Here is an 11,266-nt window from a genome sequence, read left to right as displayed (position 1 = left end):
CCCCTTTCCACTTCTTCAGAAGGATTTCCCCAGGGTTTGCCTCTGGGCATAAGAAGAGGGGACTCACCCACTGCTGCCATTGTCCCTGGCTGACCTTGGGGCAAAGGGAGCCCCAGAGGACCTCCTACCCAGCTCTAGCCAAGGCTTGTGTGAGTGGCTGTGTGGGGTGTTGGGCTTGGCTAGGAACATCAGTGGTTGTTAGGTCCCCACTTCCAGGTGCTCCTGCTCCCTACCTAGTCCCCACCTCAGGTATCCTGTGCTGGCCAGGTGCAGTCACTGAAAGCAGGCATCACCCACCACCACCACTGTGCCTAGCTGAGCCTGGCTTCCCACACAGCCTATCTCTGCAGCTGGAGCCCCTGGGATAGCATAGGAAATATAACAGAGGGCAAGGGGACATGGATCTGCCATCCACTGGAATGGGAAGGAGCAGTGCTGGGGATTCCCCCATCCCTGGGTCAAGCAGGGACAGCAGCAGCAGGAGATGGGTCTCCCCTTCTTCACCTGCTCCCTTTTCATCTTGGTTTCCACAGTTGTCCTATGCCAACTGAGTCTTCCAGCCATGCTGCAGACTTTATAGGAGACTCAGGCATCTGGGGCCGTAGAAACCAGGGTTTCTGGGGCACGGCCTATACTGTCTAAGGATGAATGTGACCATACCACTGCCCCCCACTCCTCCCTGCTGGATCCACCCCTGTATGTAATATTACCAAGACATATTACACAGTAACTGGGAAATCACAGTCTGATTTTCTAAAATTGGAAAATTTCAGTTTATATACTCTTTGTTTCAGGAAACTGTTGGAAGCTGCATAGTAAAGATGCGACTGAAGAAGGGCTGAGACTGGCTATAAACTACAATTCATTTTACTATATTCTAACTTCTTACATACCCGCACAAGAGGAGATCTGAGCATTCTACAAAAGCATCAGTGGCAATTTCATTAAGATGTTCCCCTATGTTGTGGCAGTTCTGTTAAGCCTAACAATTTACAGCCAAAAAATCCCCTATCCCAATGCATGCTGGTGATCTGGTGCCTCCTCCCCTTGTGGCTTGTCTTGTTTATGGTGAGACTTTTCTAACTTACTATTATTAATATTAACCTGAATCAAAGGTCAAACTTCCCCGCTTCCTCAAAAGCAGCGCCCTGGGGAACTTAAAGGACTGGAGCCATTCCAGTCAGTCCAATGTGGCATACCAGAAATATACATTTTAAGGATAATGAAAGAACACAGCAATGGAAAACTGAACATCAGAAAGGAACGGGCAAATTAATCGTGAAAAACAGATCAGGATAAGCACTGTACGGTTGGATTCAGAATTCAGTTCTCTATTAACAGACAAAAAATGTGTTGCCTTTAAGTTAAGGTTGCTAGGAAACCATAAAATCAAAGTGTGTATAGGTATGTACAAATACACACTCCAGGAGGGTCAGTTTTTAAATTGCAAAAATATAGAGTTAAGGGAAAACAGATAAAAATGCAAATAGCCTCAGAATTCACATAATTCCTTCAATTACTTTATTTATTTCTTATGCTTTTAATTTATATTTAAATGCCCTTCAATTAATTTTCAGGGCAAGCCATTTTTCCTTGACAAAGCTGAGGCTGTGAGGGGTGGTGAACCTGGCTCTAACCTTGACCTGGGGACCATGTCCATGTCTCTTTAATGATATAAGACAAGATACAATTACCAAATATCAAACAAGTGCTGAAGGCAGAAAAGGAATCAGGGAGAGAAAGGGGCACAACTATGCACAAAGATTACTCATTTTACAGCATGAATATTCATAACCATAAGGATATATTTTACATGAATATGGGACAAGCTAGGCCTGTAAGATACAGAAAAAGTAGTCTAGTTTTACAGTCATTCTCTTGGACACTAACGACATATGTTGGTGAGGGCAGGGGTGATCAACTTTATTGCTGCTGAGTCCAGAATATGAGCTTAAAATGACAGGAAGTGTCTCTGCTTTTCAGGTTAATGGGACCAGAATAGACCTCAATAAACCTATTTTCCCCTCCTCCCCATCAGCAAAGGCCAAGCTCACTAATGCAGCATACAAACTGAGCATTTATCCAACCAGCAACAGCAGGACTTAACCAAGGTCAGACAGGCAAAAGCTATATTCTTCCATGCCAAGAAGCAGCTAAAATATTCAGCGTATAAAAATGTTTTTCCTTAAATATATGACTTTGCTTTACAACCAGCTTTGGTAGGTTATTCAGTCAGTGACTTATAGACTTTTTGGTAGCTCTAAAATGTACACAATTTAAAATAGCATAGAGATGTCTCAAAGTAAACTAAGAACTTCTATACACAGCTCTGTTGTCTTCACACATGTCTGAACACCAAAAGCAAGATTTGACCATAGCAAATCCTAACAAACCAATGCTAGCTTACTTTAGCAATCACAATTAATGATAGCAGTAAATATGTGCCAACAGAGTCTGTGGTATCACAAACTAACCGAAGTACAAACCTAAGGTCCCTGTTACTGTGTTTTCTACCTAGTTTAAACTAGCGCGCACACACAGTAGGATATGCTATAATCACACTTTTACTGTGCAATGAAGACATACCCCTAGTCTGAAACATTCTGGGTGAAGAACCAGTCAAATTTGATGAAGAGCTTATTTTAGTAATGAAAACACCAAATGGAAAGAGGTATTGGCATTTTTAAGGTGCTTGCAGTCATCCTTCTACTATTAAATGACAATCTGTCTAGCCATAGAAGTGATTGGTACTGTCTAAGCAAAGTGGGAGAGGTAATGAATCAGTGTACCCTTGCTGCAACATCCAGCAGAGGACCTGGCTGAGACTAGAGCTTTAAAATTGCCTTCTCCAGGAGGACAATGCTAGGGAAATAGCACCTTATCTCTTTGAGGATTAACCTTCCTCTGTTTATCTCTATAATTATATCTGCTTATCGTTCATGGATGCACATGTTTTTACCAGTGAGAGTGAAAATAACCTTGTGCATATAAACAAGTGGCCCATAGGAAAGAAAATAAAAAAAAGATGGTTCAGCCACATGAGGATGTGGCTATGTATCCCAAGGTACATAATGGCTGCCCATTTGAACAATCAAATCAAATATGTTTTTCTCCTTAAAGATGTTCTATAGACTAATGAAAAGCCTGGCCAGAGACTGGACAAAATTTGGACAAAAACACATTTTATCAAAAAAATTCTTACCAGCTTTATTTGTGAATCCTGAGGGAAGACAGATAAGCTCTAATACGTTCTAAATATGTCCTGGTTAACTTTACCATTGAGACAGCTAATCTTTTTCTAACATTTTTTTTTAAGTATTAGGTTGATAAACATGCAGTAACTGCATTTCTTAATGTATTCAATTTGTTGTTAGCACTGGCTAGAAAACAAAGGTTCAACTCTAAGAAACAGGTCAGGGTTTTACAGTTTGTTTTTATTCTTTACTAAAATGCAAAAAAAGACCTTTCAAAATATTTAAAAGTTCAGAGAGAAAAAAATGTGCTGTATGTCAGAGAAATCAGGGACTTAAAACTTGGTGGTTCACATCCTAAGTCAGAACCTAACCTTTGGGTTCTATAATTTTCTCTCTGGACCTGAGAACACTTCTAAATGAAGGTGGTGCCAAAACCAAAACATTTAATTTATGACAAAATAGGAGTTTTTCAATGGAAAGAATGCTTAGCATAAATTCTGTTTGACCAGCTTTAATCAATGTCTTTTCATAAATTAAAAAAAAATCCCTATATATAGTAATAAGAAGTGAAGGCACATTTGCTGTTCCAAGCACTCTTTCCTGCATAATCTATCCTCATGCCATGTTTTCACCTTTGCTTTTGTACTTTCTGCAATGAACTGATCTGCACCCTGGAGAGCAGCACAACTTTATGGATACTGTCTGCTTGGGCAATACCAATGGCATTCTGTTTGCTTGGGCAAGGGCTAAATTTGGCAGTCTGAGATCAGCTGGGCTGCATGAATGTACCTGAAGGCTCTCTTCATTTAACCTCTTTGTACATTAACAGTATAAAAGGTTCAGTTGTTTCCATCAATACTTTACTAGTCATCATCTTCTCATTCTTAACCATCAACTAGTCAAAGTCTCTACATCTGTATTCTTACACGTGCATCTGTGTGTGGGGGGAGAAGAGTGTTTTATATTATTCTCTTCTCATTTTTAATCTCTTTTTTATCATTTTCCTACTTAAATTTGGCTGTGCATTTTATTTTCTCTTGTAGCAGTATATTTCTCCTTGATTTCTGTTTTCTGTGCTCTGTCTATATCTGTCTATTCCCCACTATTCTTTCAGTGGCTAGCGGATCTTCTATGAAAATAACATAACTGGATTTTATTGTTCACAAAACCACAGAAACAAAATACCAACAGAAATGATGAATCTCTATAAGTCTTCAAGAAATTAGTAGATATTTTTCTGGAAGGCAAGTTACTAGGTTCGAAACAGGAATAACTGAATTAAACTCTGTGACCTGTGCTACACTGATTAGATTAAATGGTCTAATGGTCCCATCTGATCTAAACTTGACAATCTATGAAACGAGGCAGGCCACAATGACTTCACTCCTCTGTGACTAGTGTCATAAGTCTCTTCTTCAAAGTGGCTGCATATCTCAAGTGACATTAACCTAGGAAATACTAAAATTATAAAATAAAATAAAAAAAATTTAAATTGTAGGTGCCTCTCTCATGTATATTTTAGCCATAATTGTCATCAACATAATCACCAAATACGCATTTAATTGATGAAAATTAAATTTTATAAAAATCTATATTTTCTCTATTTGACCACTAGTATCCAATAAAAAAGGCCACCACAGCGGGGCCTCAATTTGCTAACAAGTGTGTTTCTTCTGCTCTGAAATGTGAGGGACAATTAAAGTTTCAGCAGTTGAAAATTATCCATTAATTAGAGCTGGAAGCAAGCACCCATGAAATACAGGTGATAACCATAAATCAGAACAATTAGTCTGTCTAGAAAAGCAACATGATCAAATCAGAGTCTCTCTACCAGCTGCTCATTTAATCTTAGGTTGCAGTGTTTTTCCTGTTCTGAGGAGATAAACCTGTATGGGATGATGTTGAAATTTAACAACTATGCATCCCTCAAGGTTACTCCTTGCAAGAAACTCAACAGATTGAAGCCTGGACCTACAAAGACTCATACTTAGCTTTATACATATGACCAATCCCACAGATTGTATACAGTGAAATGTATATATACACACATAAAATGGTGCGTGTGTGTATATAACAATGTGTGGCTATGTATACAAAATATATATTTTTGCATGATATTAAATCATGTGAAAAAGCTTGTGCAATTACATTTTCTAAATTATTGAAATACATATTCATCTTTAGTGTTTGATAATAATTAAAAAGAATCATAATTTGAAGACAGAAGTCCAATCACACTGGAAAAAATATAGAGGAAATAAGTGAGAATTCATGAATCCTGCAGTGACATTGAGGGGGACATCAACAGAACTGGAAAAATGAAAGGGCACATCCCACTTATCACCCCAGCCCAACTGCTGTGCCTGTGATGGAAGGGAATTAGTGCTGTGAATCATATCATGTTAGCAATTATAATTTTATTTAAGACTAAATACAGCTTTATTTCAAAAAGTATTTATTTTTGTCAAGGCTTAATAAAAAGGCATAAATGTTACCAAAACCATTGAAATATGAGTCTGCCTACCTGAGCCAGATTATACCGGTGAGTTACCAAGGCAACAAAACCTTTTGGGCAACTGTACTAAAAAGTTAGCAGACGGCATTTGCTACTAGGATATTATTAACCAACATAACTAACTAATACACTTCAAAATCCAAACTGAAAAGAGTCAAAGGAAGTCCTAAGTCTCCAGAAGACAAAAGTGCTGAGCACAGTCCTCATTAGTTATTTAAAACTAAAAACAAAGCTTAGAAACTAAGCAATATAATGCCAACCTTAAGGCAAGGGACAGATATTAAAGACAGTACTTGACTTACGACTTCTCAAGTTACAACAAATGGTACTTATGACCTATATAAATTTACACCTTGTTTCAGGGTTCCGACGCTGGTTTTGACTTTAGAACACTTGACACAGCTGCCTCCAGCTGGTAAGTCCCTTGTGGGGGGAGGAGGGGGGAGGGAAAGGGGCATGGCGGGGAAGATCAATGCCCCTGCAGCGAGGGAGGGATTGGGGCTGGGACAGGGGCTGGGGCAAAAGCTGCCCAGCCAGGGAGGGGTATGGGGGGTGAAACCCCCACCATTCCTCACTGCCAGTCCAGTTGCAGCTCATCTGGTGACTCTCGCCGCTGCTCCCACCACTGGTTCAGGAGGGCATGGGGGTGGGGGTGGTGCCCCTAGATCTGTGTGGTGGGGTGAGGTTGGGGATGCACTGGGCTGTGCTCCAGGCAGATGGCAAAAGATGCTGGGAGTGCAGGCTATGCCCTCCTGCTGCTCACCCAGCTGGCGGGGAAGAGCCACTGCACTGCCTCCAGACAAGTGGCATGCAGTAGTGAGAGCTGCCTGGCCTCCCCATGCCTCCTGGGTGAGTAGCAGCTTTTTCTTGTGTCCCCCCCCTCCCCAGCTGGGTGAGCAGTAGCAGTCTATGGGGCGGGGGGGTGTACCCTTGGATTGGGGTGGGGCAGGAGGGGCTGGGGCTGTACTCTGGGCAGGCAGTAGAGGCTATGGGGAGCTACAGCAAATTTTAGGGTGGTTGCAGCCCCCCATAATCCCTGCTCTGCTGCCCACCCTGCCCCGATCCAGGGATACATGCCCCACTAAGCCCTGCTACCGCTTGCCCAGCCGGGGCAGGGTGGGGGAGCACAGGACGAAACCAATGCTCATCCAGGAGGTGTGAGGAGGCAGGGCGGCTCCTGCTGCTTTACGCCACTTGCTCACAGGCAGTGCAGCGGCTCCGCCCTGTCCCAGCTGGGCAAGTGGCAGGAAGGCATAGCCCCTGCACCCAGCACCTTCCATCACCAGCCCAGAGTACAGCCTGGTGCAGTCCCAGCCCCGCCTACCCCACACAGATCCGGGGGCACACGCCCCCTCCAGTCTTCTGGACCAGCGGTGGGAGTAACAGTGAGAGCTACCAGATGAGCCACTCCTGGACTGGCGGCATGCAGCAGTGGGAACCACCCTACCCCTTCCCTGCTCCTTCCATTCCAGCTGGGCAGCTTTTCCCCCAGCCCCTATCCCATTCCCAGCCTCAATCCCTCACTCACTGTGGGGGCATTAATCTGCCCCCCCACCACCCCAACAGACTTACCAGCTGGAGGCTCTGACAAAGGTAGAATCAACAGGTAGCTAGTAATGTCCCTCTGTTGTTTTCTTAATGGGATGATAAACACTGTTATCAATTCCCTGCTGGATGAATTAGAGCTTCCTGCCAGGTCCTGTCCACACCTCTCCTCAGCTCAGTACTGTAGAAGGGGAGGGAGGGCTGCTCTAGTGCCCCCGGTTTCTAGCCTGAGCCACTGCAGGCCATATGCCTGCATTTCTGGAATGAAATGGGAATGTCTATCCACCTCCAAATCAGTTCAAGCTTTGCAGGTTAGACTAACCTGGAAAGATTGAATCAATTCAAGCTTGGGCTTTTTGAATGTCTGTCCCTAGCCTAAGAGGCACAAGCTTGCCATCTGAGCCTCCTTCAGAATATCACGATTTACAGGATCAGATGTAACCGAGGATTACTTCAGGATCATGCTGATACAGCTAAGATTAGAATCTTACCTCCTGTGAGTAAAAGTAGACAAACAAGTAGAGAAATAAACACACCTTTTTTTGTTGGTTTTTTTTTATTTTTTTTATTTTATTTTTTTTTACACATCCTTGATACAGACATGCATCTGAATCTATAGAGCCAACTCATACAAACCAAATAAAATCCAGAGCACCAAATGCATACATAAACTCCATTTGGACCCAATTATAAAAACATTTCACCTTACTAGAGTACCAGATATCATTCAATAACCCTTGTGCTTTACCAGCATTATCTAGAGTCAGGAAAAATAGATTTACAATTAATGATAACCACCTAAAAATTATAGTAATAAAATTGGCTCTGTGAATTGGGAAAAACAAGGGCAGATGAAAGGGAAAAATCTGTTCCCTTTTGCCTCACATGATTTGAATGCTGTATATTTCCATTTTGTATGTTCTGAATGCTGTTACTTCTTTTTCTTTTTTTCCCCTTTGCAAAGCAACTTGAACATTTATTTTTATGCTACATGGACCACTTTGTATGGAGTTGAAAATCCATCTTACATACTGAGCTGCATCTTAGGTCAAGTACTGCTCAGTAAACATTAATAGAATTGTGTATGACAGGTAATATTTCATTGTGGCTTCTTTATTCATACGCTGCTTGTTCTTTAGGGCTGAACTACTATAAATGAATTAGTATTTAGTTGAACTTGAAAATGTATAATTATCCATTTTACATCAAAATTAATTTAATTATGTGAGGAGTAGAGTAGAAAAACCATAGATTAGAAGTTCATGCTTTAAATTAGAGGAGCAGAAATATATTTGGAGGCTGTGTTCAAACAGAGCAAATCAATTCATCATTCTTATACAAAATACATATAAATGATGTATTACTATTAATGGTCAAAAACACAGTGCCATAAATAGAAATAATGCCATCTAATTGACGACCACTTGTTTGATTGTTTTTAACAGACCTTTGTATTGGAGGCTTGAAATCAAAGGTCTCAAAGGAATGGGATTTGGTCATGAGGATGTGTAACACATTGTCATTTTGCATGAGGAGGAAACACCATACAATCTAAATTTCATATAGTGGATAGAATAGCTATAAGAGGTATATTTCTCTACTACAGCTACATCTTGTGTAGTCATTTACCACTATGAAAAGTAACTATAAAATGCTGCCAGATGAGAATAGGAGACTTCTTGCACTTATTTTGAAGAAAGACAAATAACAACAGCCCACACTATGATAGTGAAGAATCATGTCTGAGATTCCTCATTATTATGAAGCCATATTGAACACTTATTCACATAAAAGTACAATAATTTAGTTGAATGGCCCCACCCAATTTAGGGCTTGTGCACAGTCATCCACTCTTATTTATCCTCATGGGAGCCATGAGGGTCCAGGAAATATGCCAAAAAATTGTTAAATTCTTCAGGTTACCTAAGGAAGGACACCTTGTTCCAAAGCTTGTCTAACATATATCCAAACTCTATAGTTGAGCCAATAAAAGATATCCCACCAAACCCCTCCCTTCTCACATTACTTCTTGAAATCTTTTCAAGCTTGCTTTAAAGAAAGTGGTAATATAGTTATCTTTATAGGTTTTAGATTGGTGGATTCAATAGAATTTTAAAGGGATACATTTCAAAATTCACAACTGGTGCAATTAACAGTCTTTTTTCAAGTACACAATCAGATGGAAAGAAATCAGATAAACCTTTAATCAAACAACTTCTTACATTGTGATCTAAAACTTGCTAGCCTAAGGGATGTAAGAGCTGAAAAAAACAATAGTATTACTGAAAAGGGAAGTTAAAAAAAAAGGAATTCTTTAACTACAAAGAAACCTTCCCTAAAACCTATTTCCCCAGATAATTTCATTTCATTACTGTTTTACTTCTGTAACAATTGACTCTGGTAGCATAATTCTTCAGTTATATCCTCCTTGAGGAATAGGATGGATACAGTTGGTATAAATTAAAGTCTGTTTATTTTAAAAGATCTTACTTTTTTTTTTAACTAACCCCTCCCCGCCCCCCAAAAATTCTCTAAATGTAATGTGGTTCCTGAGAAAATGGTAAGTCTCATCTCCCTCCAATCTTTAGTCTGTGTAGATGAACAGTTTGCAGGTCTGTATAATGAGCCTGATCATAAATTTACATATAAGGTTCAAACAGCATTTCACAAGTGTTGGTAACAATCACTGTTCTCATAATGCACCAGTGCAGATACCCCAAGCACATCACATCTTATAGTGTACATAGGAAAGCGATGGTTACATTGTAGTTAGGATATTCTTCCAGGAAAGATTGCACCCCAAATTATTAGTAATATATTTTATAAAATAGCATCACATTTAAACGTTAGGTTATCCTCATGTGGTGTCAGTATGGAAGTAATAGTTGGAAATGGCCAAAATAGTTGGAAATGGTCAAAACCCAGAATAACAGCATCCACTGCACAAAAACATGGGAACGTGTTGCCAATGTAAACCATTCCTTTAAAGCCAGATGCCATGTACAGGGGCATTCAAAGGGCAAAATTACCTTTGAGGAGCTTCATTATGCAGAGGTAAGAGTAATTAGTTGCTGTCCATAATGAACCATGCATAGATCCATAGGGTGGATCTGTATGTGCTATTAAGATGATGAAACAAACTCTGGTGTAAACTGCTCCTGGGCATAGTCTACAGGGTCTCCAGATGATGGTGGAGGGGCTGGCTGGGGCACAAGGGGGCTAAAGTGTGGGGCTAGGTAGTAGGCAGCCCTGGCACTTTTGCATCCTCATGCTCCAGCCAGCCCTGGTTACCATCTATACATGTGTTTCAGTGCACCTAATTAATCCAGCATAGGATAATTCTATCTACCAGAATACTATTCTATGGTGGAGTTAATTAATTTACCATGCCCTAATACCAGTGCATGTATAGACTGTGATGCTTTACTGCAGAGCTAATTAGTCAACTCCACCATAAAGTGCACATGTAGATGCACCCATAGAGACTCTCCATAAGAATACACTTTATTTTACATTTATCAAAAGAGCTTATTGAAGCTGTATATACAGTTTGTAAAAACATGTATAAATGTTACTGAAATACTACATGTTACTGAAAAGCTCTGAATAAACATGACAGGTGCGAACATAAAGTAACTTAAAAATTCATAATTCTAGTATTATAAAAGCCTTAATCTATCTGTCTGTCTGTCCACAATGCTTTATTCACACTCTGATTGACTGACTGAAACACCCAATCAGAGTGCTCATATAGCATTGGGACAGGAGGTGGCAGCATGCTGGAGTGCCACCACGATGGTGGGGACACAGGGGATGGGGGAGTGAGGGCAGCACAACTAGCTTCCCCCACTCCCCCCCCCCCGCCCTGCTCTCTGGAGGCAACGGCAATGGAGCAGACGGAGTGCGGGGGCAGCAGCGGAGCGGTGGCAGGGAGCAGCGTCGGTCTGCTGTGGGGAGGGGGGCAAGGCCCCCACCGCTAGCCTCGGCCCACTCCTCCCCCCTTCTGTCACTA

The sequence above is a fragment of the Alligator sinensis genome, unplaced genomic scaffold, assembly GCF_000455745.1.
Source record: "Alligator sinensis unplaced genomic scaffold, ASM45574v1 scaffold392_1, whole genome shotgun sequence".
Lineage (NCBI taxonomy): Eukaryota > Metazoa > Chordata > Crocodylia > Alligatoridae > Alligator > Alligator sinensis.
Note: the sequence above shows the minus strand (reverse complement) of the source record.